Source organism: Xiphias gladius, chromosome 4 (assembly GCF_016859285.1).
Source record: "Xiphias gladius isolate SHS-SW01 ecotype Sanya breed wild chromosome 4, ASM1685928v1, whole genome shotgun sequence".
In the NCBI taxonomy this organism is placed as follows: Eukaryota; Metazoa; Chordata; class Actinopteri; order Istiophoriformes; family Xiphiidae; genus Xiphias; species Xiphias gladius.
In genome coordinates this window covers 25,452,111-25,463,816 of record NC_053403.1, presented here as the reverse complement: position 1 = coordinate 25,463,816, position 11,706 = coordinate 25,452,111, and positions in this window count along the sequence as shown.

Sequence of the window (11,706 nt, the reverse complement as noted above, 5' to 3'; positions counted from 1 at the left end):
TTCTGACAGAGTGGCGCTTTGGTGCTTGGGGTGCTAACATTGGTAAGCAACAAGGTGATTGATTCGTTCTCAAGGGGCCTTTTTGGGCACCTGCTGATCCACTTAATGAATGTCGTCTTAGTCCAGCTCTATACAGATTATAATGACGCCCCACTAATGCTTTGTTTCCTTGGATATCAGTCATTTTTTTCATTCGCTGATCTAAGTCTCTCTGGCTCTTTTGTAACTCCATCACTATGCTTACACATCTGGTGGACGAGGAGTATTCAGGCTTGGTTGCTGTGATAGCAGTTTGGGGTCGTTTAACTGTAGGCTGCCGATCCTGCATGTGATTTGCATGCATGTAGAGAAGGGGTTGACTTGGATCTGGTGGGGAGGAGTTTGACCTCTTCCTGCCAGGCCTGTCACCTTCATCATCCTCATACTCTTCATCATCATCATCGTCGTCCTCCTCCTCTTCCTCTTCACCATCTTCGTTATGGCCTACGAGGTTGGGTAAATTACTGGGGAAACTATCAAATGCACTGCGAATGTTGACTCCAGACCCACAACTTCCAGATCCAGCACTCCCACGGTGCCGGCGGTGCCTCTCAGATCCTGTCAGACTTTCATTCTCTCCCCCAATACCACTGTCCTCACTGTGCAGTGCTGAATCCTCGGGGTTAGACTTCCTCATGGCAGCTCCCTCTACCCGTGTCAACACGTGAGCCAACCTCTGTTCTGCTGCCTGCTTGGCCTGCAGCTTCTCAACCAGCAATTTAGAGAGGGAAGAAAAATATTCCACTGCCTCCTCAAGTGTGGTGTCACCCAGTGCCTGGACTGAGCCCCCCACGAGCCTCATTTTCTCTGCTGAATGCTGGAGCAGTTGCTGTAAAAGATCTGGAGGTGGATCAGGGGAGTTGGCTGTGTTACTGCTAAACATAACTGGCATAACAGCTGGGCCCATCATCCCAGATGGCAAAGCCATGTAGTCACCATGTTCTTTCAGTATCAGCTCCCCCTCCTCAGCCATCTCCTCTAGTGCCTGGTTGATCTCCTCAAAGCGCAACACCAAAGCCGACATCATGGGCTGGAGGGACAACTGTGTCTGGGCAGCCTGGTCTAGCAGGCCCAACAGGGTCTCATATTTGGAGATATTTGGGTTCAAAAAGGCATAGGCTGCCTGGTGAGCCCTCACCATATGTGGAGGGAAATCCACCTTTGTCTGGATGATTGAGGACTTCCTCTGATTTTCAGTAGACCTTTTCTTGCCCTTATTTTTCTTTCTTTTCTCTGTCTTTTTAATTTTCTCTGCTTGTACAACCTCACTGACAGTTTCTTGTGGCGTCACATTCACCCCTGTTTCTTTAATGTCCTCTGTAGTTTGGGCAGCTGTGTCCGAGGCCAACTGACACCATGCACTATCTTTTATAGGATGTTCTTCAGTGGGTAGTGGTAGTTCATTATCTTCCTCATTGGTCTTCAAACATTTGTTCAACTCCTCTACAGGTCTAGAATCAACATTGTCCTGTGATGATTTAGCCACCAAAGCCTTTTGAGGTCCAGGGCCTTCTGGCTTTGAAAATAACTTTCCTTTGGATGGAGAGCAGCCCATTTTTGCATTTAAGCGTGATTCAAGAAAAACTTTAAAATTCTCTTTCTTTGAAGAAAAATGATTTGGAAGAAAAAGTGAAAGCCAAAGTGTAAGTCCATAAGTAATCTCTGTAGTCGGTTAGACGAGGTCCTCCACAATCCTCAAACAGTGGCTTTCTGTTGGAAGTCCAAACTTCATGTGTTAGTTTCTGTGCATTTCTTTGGTCATTTTTAAGATTTTCTCCTCAAGAGTTTGTGGTCAAACGGTGCAGGGAGGACACCTGCAACCTGTCGTGCAAACTGACTGCCTGCCAGGGTTTGAAATGGTGAGGAGCTGAGAGGATAAGACGGATTGGGGAGTTTCTTCCCTCTCTCTCCTCTAGCACACACAGATGGTCATGTAAATTGCATCAACACACACTCAGACTCATGCACACATACACACACAGGCATTTACATGTAAGACTTTAAGCTCATCAGGTTAATCAGAGCCAAGTTAGTCAGGTGGTGTTTTTAGCCTCATCCACCATGCTGTCGGTAAAGTTTACGTGCAACTGTTGGCTTTGCTTGAGAGATAAACAACTCGGTTTTCTGAAATGAAAAGATTGCCAGAAATGTCAAGCTATATTTAGTTTAGATAACATTTTACTTTAATGTAAATAAAGAAATATAGTATTATTTTGTGGCTATTGCATCCTACCATCTTAAATTTTTTTTGTCACCACCACATCCGCACACACACACACACACACAGACACACACGCACACACACACACACACACACACACACACACGCGCGCACACACGCTCGCACACACACACGCTCGCACACACACACGCACGCACTCACACATACACACACAGAAACTCAAAACAAGCCTTACGTTTATATGCCGAGTAAAGGTGCCAGCTCTCCGCCATGTCTGAACATTTTCTGATAAAATGAAGATTGGAACTTTAATGAGATAGTGATCTTTTCTCTGCCCAGTCCTCAGCGTAAACTCCTGTCATGCAAGATCAGGTTTCACTGACATACTTTCATGTCATATGACAGGTTGCACCTTTGTCTTAAATACAGGAACGGGAATTCTTCTGGACCAACCTTCTGTCTCAGTTAAAAAGACTTTCAAGACATGACTAAACTCAATTTCATTGTCAACAAAAACACCTGGAATTTACCAAGCCTCTAAAATAAACTGCAGCTGTACACTGAACAATTGGCTTGCATGATAAAATCGTGACATACTTAAAATAGATCGACAACATATATTTATATATGAGATTCCTCTTGGCTAAAAATAGGTGGTTTGAATTATATGGGACATATGGTGCCACTTGGCTTGGTTACTGGTTACTAAACATTTACTAATGTTTAGTAACCAGTAACCAGTAATGGCAGGTTGTAAAAAATCTGTCTGGCTGTTGAGTCATTAATAAAGGGTCATGGATCTCTCACTTTTTAATTTGCCACTACCAAATGGATCAACCTGCAGAGTCATTAACAAGGTTTTAATGACGAGTTTGTACATAAATTCTTCTTGATAAATAAATGTTTGTCCAGATACAACCTGTTTCCAGGAGGTCTAAAAGTATAAAGAAACTATACACTAAATGCCAGATTGCCTTGCGCAAAAAACTTGGAATAATTACCCCTCAAAATACCAGCAGGTATGCCAGGTGTGAATACATGTAACCAGGATGTAAAACAACTCAAAAGGCCGTAGATGCAGCGACCATTTAGAAAGTGAAATGAGGGAGACCAAACTTGCATTTTCTAACAGTTAACAAAACAGCAATTTTCCAAAGGAATGTCTCTGTATTGGATTTTTATCAAAAAGAGCAAATAACGACTAAAAACAGCTCTGTGTTCTTGGGATAAACAGGTGCTGCTACACACCTCTCATATCGCCAAGATGCCAATTAAGGTTAGTGAACATCTCCCTGCAGTGGAGGTACAGGAGGGGGAGCAAGGAAATAAGGTGGCGATGGATCAGCTCTTTAAGGGGAAGAAAGGAGTCCTCTTTGCTGTACCTGGAGCTTTTACCCCTGGTTGTTCCAAGACTCACCTCCCAGGTTTTATCCAGCAGGCCGAGGACCAGCAATAAGCCAATTGACACGGGCAAACATGTACAATAACAACAGCATAAACCAGGTGCCTATATACAGTAAGGCTTTCTTGATCTGTAACAGCCCGGTGAGCCTAATTGCCTCTGGGATTTTTAAATCTTCTCTAATGAGGGTTTTTTATATGTACCATGCACATACCAGCATTTGGATCCCTGTACTTTAAAAGCAATAAAATAATAATTATTAAAATCTAGAGTGATGATGTAAAATGTGAAGAGATACTATATTTTGGTTAGTCTGATAATCTATACATTTTTTGTATAGACCTGAGGTCATGAGTGAGTCCAAGTCCCACCAATGATTCCCCCAACTTCCCACAAGAAATTCAATTAAAATTCTGTTTCTACAGTTAAACAGTATTTAGCCTTTATTTATTTACGCAGCTTTAAAGGAGCTATATGTAAGTATTTGTTATCGCTACATAGCCAACATTAGCATTAACAGCTGTTTACTTAACAGTCTATAAGGGATGTTGTGATTTCAGCATCAAAATTCATTCCTTTACTCGCCAAGAGCTGTCTCCAGCGGTGGAAAGCAACACTAATGTTAACTCTGGTTTTCCGTCTATTTCTATCACTTCTTTTCTTCTACTGAAGTTAGCGCGCTAACCAGCTAGCCCCGGCCCGACTGGCCCGTCTTGTCACTTTCCGATGGTGAGTCACTGTAGCATCCAGGCTGCCCTGAAGAAGCAGCGCTGCCCAGAGGGCATATTCTAACCTCTTGTATTGTAAACACAATGGTAGCTGAAGCTCTCGGCAAGAGACCACATTCGGCAGAGGAGAAAACTTACCTATAGCCCCTTTAAAAGTGATCAAATTCAAATATATAGAGTTAAGAAATAAATCAGCCTAAAAATGCTCAGAATATCAAACCATAAGATATTGTGTAATATAAACACATCGGTTGCTAAAACACAAAGAAATACTGAGGACATGACCTCAGTCGTATACCAGTGGCCTTGAGATGGCAAACTACTAAACATGTACTGTAGTATAAGGCCGTGGTACTTATTCTTGACACGGTATTTTGGCAGATAGCAGATGACCCAAAAGCTTATTTCAGACACAGAATGCAACTGTGTGAATGTTGGGAAGGCTCATTGACTTTCCTGTGGATTAACTGAGTAGGCTTTTATGAGAAACTGCACTCTCAGATAGGGGGTAATCACAGCATCACAGAATCCCAGAAAGCCTGACCCCATGCTATCGCCCTCAAAGCATCTCTGTAATCCGTGCCACCCGCGCCCAGGTGTATCCCAGTAACCGGAACTGTGAAAGCTGCTGGCCAACAGAACAGAAGGAGCTTAAGCTGCTGGAGGTCTGGCGTCCACTTAATGTGCTGTCTGTTAGCTGGGTTTAGTAGTAGAGTAAGTACAATTTTGAGGTACTTTACTTGATTTAGTTGAATTTTTAGTATATGCTGATTTATACTTCTACTCCCTTACAGTTCAGAGGGGAATATTGTATTTTTATCTCTTCTACATTTATCTTTATCTAGGTTACTTTGCCTTTAAGCTTTTATGCACAGTCATCTTATAAATTGTGATTCGTTTTTGTGACAAAGCTACCCTACACAGCAAAGTCATACAATATAAGTTAATATAATATAATATGGTATAATATAATCTCTGACAGCGATAATATATGCCATTTGGTGAAAAGAACTACAGACATCTCAACAGACTGTTGGAAGAATGACTGCAAATGCACCACAGCCGGCAGTTACGTCGGAATAAAATCCAATATTAACGGTAATACAGGGGATTCAGCTCATTTGAAATGAGCTATACATTGTTTGTTTGTATCTAGTTGCACTTGCTTATGAACAGCTACAAAGAAAACAAAAGAAGCTGTTTATTTGGTGTGACTACAAGGTTAGCAGTGGGTTTAACCATCCTGGAATGATGTGTGAACGCTCCAAAGTCTGAATAACAGGTGTTTTTTCTGTTCTACCACTCCGCTGATATTGCATGAATGCAGCATAGCTAACATTGTTACGTGCACCATTTTGTCAGATCTGTGCCCAGGCACCTTTTTTTTTATAGCTGTTTTGTGGCTGTTGATTTCACTAGCTGTCAGCTAATGTGTTGCCAATGCAGCATTTTAAGTCACTGTTGAATTAAGGCAGTGTTGGGATAAGTGTTGCGTATTTTACTCATTTAATCTTGTTGACTTTATCTATATATTTAGCAGATTAATTACCGTGTTGTACTTTCTATAAGAACTTTATGTTGATCTTTCACTGGTGATACTCCCAATATCACTAATTTGAAAGCTAGTTTATACTTTTATGAATTCAGTTTCCATCTTACTGTACGAACTAATTAGTGCAATACATTTGATCTGACTCTTGTTAATGGAAATTGATTGTTTTTCTGATTTTCTGAATCACTGTCATTGAATTCAGAGGTCTTCACAGTTTCACAATTGCCTCCGGTAAAAACCACAAAGGCAACCTGCTGTTTTCAATGAGTTTGACTTGCTGGATAGCTGTGAACCCACACAAATAGAGATTACAGAAGATTAGTATTTATCTATTAAAGCCATAATCCAGGTGTTGCCACAAACATCCTGTATCTTACATTCTTTGGCACATGTACAAGTGTACAAAGAGTGATCTGACTGAGATCAGAAATGCTATCCACTAATTATTTTTAAAAGATTAAATCTCTATTGATTCAGCCACGTGTGAACGGAAATGGAAAGATACTTTCAGCGACAATAGTGTCTTTGGCTGTTTGACGTCCAAAATGAACCACCGATAGACGGAAACAAAAGACTGCTGACTTACAGTCACTGCTGTTACAAGGAAGTATTCAAGCATTTCTGTGAAAGCTGACAATCATAGGCTACATCTCTGTTTTTGAAAAGCTCTGATATGGTGAAAAACATGGACTGAGGGGCAATGCAGGACGTAAGTGAGAAGAAAAGAATGGGTTTTCTAAGGTATTCTGATCAGTGAGGACAGGCCAACGGTTGTGGTGGAACTTGGCAAGTGTGTCTGTGTGTTGACAGGACAAGCGACTTTAATACCCTTTAGGTGGATCAGTAGTGATTGGCTGACACTTGTGTAATAGTCTATTGCTCTTACGGTGCTATTCTCAGCTGTTTCCCTTCCAGCTTTTTCTCTCAGGCTTACACAACAAGAGTTGTAAAATCTCTAAACAACTCACAGTGAGTCAGTCTGAACACAGCAGAACGGAGCGACTGTCAGCTGCTGATGGATCTGGAGGTGAAGTCACAGTTTTACTCAAACCAAGGCAGTCAAAGAAGTCAAAGAATGTAACAGCCGTAGGACAAACTAGATCCGATACTTAGGTGACGGTCAACATTATAACGCTCAAAGTTAAGTTGTTTGCTACAATGGATGTGCGTTTGCCCCTGTGTTGCCCACCACCCTCCCATGCCGCCCTGTCAAAACCTCTCACCGATCCTTCGTCATCCAAAGCAGTTCTGTTTGCATCACTCACTTTCAGTGTCATATCGTTTAAGGCAGCAGCTGTAGCTGTATTTTGTTGACAACTGTCATTTCTGGAGCAAAACTCTGACTTACTTGTTAATACTTGTTAATCAAGAATTGCCTTGACTGGTCCTGATCTCCATAAACTCAGAGATCAGCTTGGGAAATCTTTACTTTTATTTCAAGTCAGTGTGTAGAAAACCCTTTATCAGTATATCTTTTGTTAAACTAACTGGGTTACTATGCAGTCTGACTTGAGGGAATGTCTACCCAAGTAAATTCACAGTCTCTCTCCACTGCTCATGAGTATTATCCTGTTTTGTCTATATTATGATGTTTGCAACGTTATACCTACATACATACTCCTGTATTTATGATTTGTGTGCAACATGATTTGCAAGAGAACTGCAGAAAAGAAGTGTCACCCAGCACCCTCATTAAAGGATATGACACCAAGCATTACAATACACAGTCAACTTGCAGACTCCTCTCGGCGTTAGGCATGTAGTGCAGCGTGAACCGTGAAATACATTAGACGTGAATGGGACACAGCCTTATCCGCTGAGGGATATTTGAATCAATTAAAAAGAATCACAATTCTAGCCTCCAGCTGGTTTCGCTGAAATGCCATACTTTGCAGTATTACAGTGTGCATACAATATGCAACCTTGGGAACTTGACACCACGGTTGTGGCTTCCTGAGCCACAAAAAAAGTTACAAAAAGTCATTTAAATCGCAAAATGAACCCAAATGATGCAATTTTTCAGTTTTAATGTGAGCCAATTAAAAGTGTCTCTATGGATCAACAGCCCTGTCACGGACTCTTTGAGTAGCTGAAATTTAACACCACACAACTAGACAAACACAGTTTGATGATGAAACATTATCATTCTGCAAACATTTACATGCAGGACACTTCAAGTAACACCTAACCCCTCCTTGTGTCATCTAAGCAGCTGGGACCTGTTAATGTCTATGGAAAAAACAAAATAGGAGAAGCACAGGTGTATATAACAAATGAATAATGACTGAATTCCATTTAGCTGCTTCTCTTTAAGGAAACTAGTATTGCACTCGCTAGCTCACTGTCGTTCTGTCATGGCTTACTGAAACACTTACAGAACCATCGCTGTTGTGCCTCTACCATGACAAGTCAAAATGCCTGCCGGGGAAGAATTCTTATGTTTGATAATATTGCATGAAGGCATTATAAAAGATATAGACATCACAGTGAACTGGTTAGATGTAAAGCCTCCGTTGAAGGAGTGCTTTCTGCGACTTGGATGAGCTCAGGCCCAGGACACGTTATCAGTGTAAGCAGCGCATGGTATTGCATCAAGTCAATTAAACAACGACATATGTTGGTTGTAACTGCCCTTTAGAACCACACATAGAAGCGTTCTCTGGGCTGACACTGCTATCAGCAGGATGGCAGCATTTGTCTGAGCTTTCCAAATCTGTTACAAATCACTGCTGTAACCGGAAACGTAGAACATCTGTTTCATAACGTGACAACGCTGTGGTTAAGGTTTGGTTCGGTTCAGGCAAATCCATCTACCCCGACTTCATGGAGAAGCAGGTGTCTGACGTCACACTGTAAACGGCATCTAACTAAAAGGCAACATAAAGTATATTTGTCTGTATTTAATTTAAATAATATATACTATCATATGGTAACACCTGCTCTGTAAATTGATGTCAACATTTGATGTCAATGTTATTAGGTTGCTGGTTATGACAAACAATCTCTGCACAAGGGTTACTCTGTTATCTTTTTCCTCCTCTGTTTCGTACATGTATGCATGGAGGCTGCGCTGCCACCAGTTTGAAAAAAAAAACCAAGCCAAAACACCAGCCGCGTTTTTTGTTTATGTTTGGTTTCGTGCACCTGCAATGCTCGGTGGTTGGAAATCAGACATTTCAACTGGGAAATTCCAACCACCTCCGACTTGGAATGGAACGCAGCAAGAGATTATGTCAGGACACCAGACAGACAGCCTATGTGCTGAAGCATGATACAGGTAACTAGAGACCTTTAGATGCCATTCATTCAAACGCTTCATTCCCAGACATCAACACAGACATCATCTGATGAATAGCTCGTGGGGCTTTTTTTAAACGGTGGTTAGTTTCGCTTGAGTGAATTAACTAGCTAACTAGCTAGCTAACATTAGTTTCTTCCAGCCAATGTCAGATTGATACACTTTCAATGAAAGGTGAAATGCTTTTCTTTCAATTCAGTTTGTGTAAAGGGTTGAAATGCCTGTCCAAATGAGATGCCTCCATCCTTTTATTGTCATTGCAAGATTATCTTAGTGGAGGCCGGTAACATTTGCATAAAAATATCAATTGACCCTGTCTTTACTTTCTCCACTGACACAGATGAAAATGAAAAGTCTGCATCAATCAAAGCTCAGCTTTGGGACGGGAAGAGATCCGGGCCAAGATGAGGGGGAGAAAAGAAAAGAGGAATATAGAGAGAGAATGTGATGATGATGAGAGAGGAAGAGCAGGCACTGCCCACTGTGCCCAGGAGAGGATTAACATTATGTCACTGTGCTGACCTGATCACATTCAAACAGTGCAGGGCTACTTACCACAGAGATAGATAAGTGCAACCTCTAGGCTCAATTTAACAACAACATGAACCTAGCACAATTATGGATATTCTATAAATATGTTATTGTATAAAACACAATTTGTTTGTATTTATGTACTGTTTGACACATGTTTGTACAATTCCCACAGATGTGGTTTTAAAGTTATTGTTATCCAATTTTTTGCCCTCTAATCATCGTAAAATTCCCATGAGTAAATCAGGGAAATCAAATCACTGGCTGGACCCTGGTGTTTCTAAAACCCTGTGTGCAGTAATGGTTCGTGGTCATGCTCCATGACATTGGGTTGGAAACAGGAAATGAACAGTGGTCTCCTGTGTTAAAAGTGTTAATCAAAGACTTTTTTCTCCTCCAATTCATCAAGCTCAACCTCCCCCCTTTGCAGACTGATTTCCTCCTTTGCAACCATCATAATTCTTGTGGCTGCTATAGAGGGCTTTGTCATTTGAACGTAAACAGATGTCATTTTGGGGCACTTAGTGAAACAGCTGATCCTTTTTTTTTCTTTGGAGGGCAGTGTCTTTTGTTATGCAAACCATAGCGGGACATTGTCAAATGACTTTGCTTGATGTTTTATTTGATTTTAGTGGGTTAGTGTGACCTATCTGTCGGCATCCCATGTACATATAGTCAGCCAGGAAGTTAAACTTGCTTTTGTAACTTTTTTCCCCATGATTGAGTCTCTAAGGTAGCCTTAGCACCTCCTTCTGTGGCTCGGTTTCAGTAGAATTCACCAATGACAGGAACTTGGCAGGTTCTAGGGACACTAAGTCCTCCTCACAGTGTTGTTACAGTGAGGTTTTTTTTTTGCTGTGAGTGAGGACAAGCTTTAATTGACTTTGCAGTGTAAAAGAGATTCTAAATTTGATTACTTTTATGTCGAGATAGTTGAAGTAAATTGAGATTGTTTTTGTGGCACCCCTCTCAGCCTCAGTCAAGAGGTGCACAGGTCGTTAAGGCATATAAGGAAGCAGATCCCCGGTCAGATTTCCCCAACTACCCTGGTACACCCATGGTCAAAAAGCTCTCATACCAGCGGTCCACCAGCCCACACTGCTTCATCAAGGCAAAATGCCTCCCCAACACTGGGCTCTCCCCCCACGGAGCAAGAACATGTGTGGTCCCAGTCAGCTTGCCGCAGGAAACTCCGCTCGGCATGCTGCTCCTATCGCCAAATCAGACAACGGCATTACAATGCATTACAGGTCCAGCCAGACCAACTGCCACACAGTGTCAGTTACAGTTTGAATATTGCTTTTGCAAGAAAAGTGGGGATTTAAAAAATTCCAAGCCCCTGCAAGTAGGCGGTTGATTGGCTGAATTAACGTTAATCCAATTTGACAAGGGACTGTAGGAAATTAATTTAATTCATGGTGTACATCTTATTCCCTAGATGAAATCGATATGCAGCCACTTTGATCCCAAAGCCGTGGCTATCGGTGGCTATGTAGCAAAATGGACACATTTTACTCGGAGTGTAATACTGCCAACTGTATATGAAATGTTCGGAGCTTTCTGTTATTGCCAAATGAGGGCTAACAGATCTTTTGAGTGCATTGTGGGTGAAGGTAGACTGCACTTAAATGGTCTGATGAGATGCAAAGACACATTTATCATTCACATCCCCCTAAGACATGAATCTTAGACTCAGTGGGAGTTATCTAAGTTATTGGTCTGAAATAATTCATCGGGGGTGCTAGTGCGGAGGAGTGCAGCAAAAAAACAAAGGCTCATCTAGCAGCAAAGTTGAACCAGGCTCAACTTTTGCTGCAGTGCGACAAAACACTGCATCGGCCAACCAAGCACACATCCCTGGCAGAATACTTTGTAACATGAGTCCTATATTTCTACTGATTGCCTTGCGATCATTGTGAGGAAAGACAAACAGTTGTCTTCATGAAAACTTTTTCAAAGTAATAAAATCCTGTC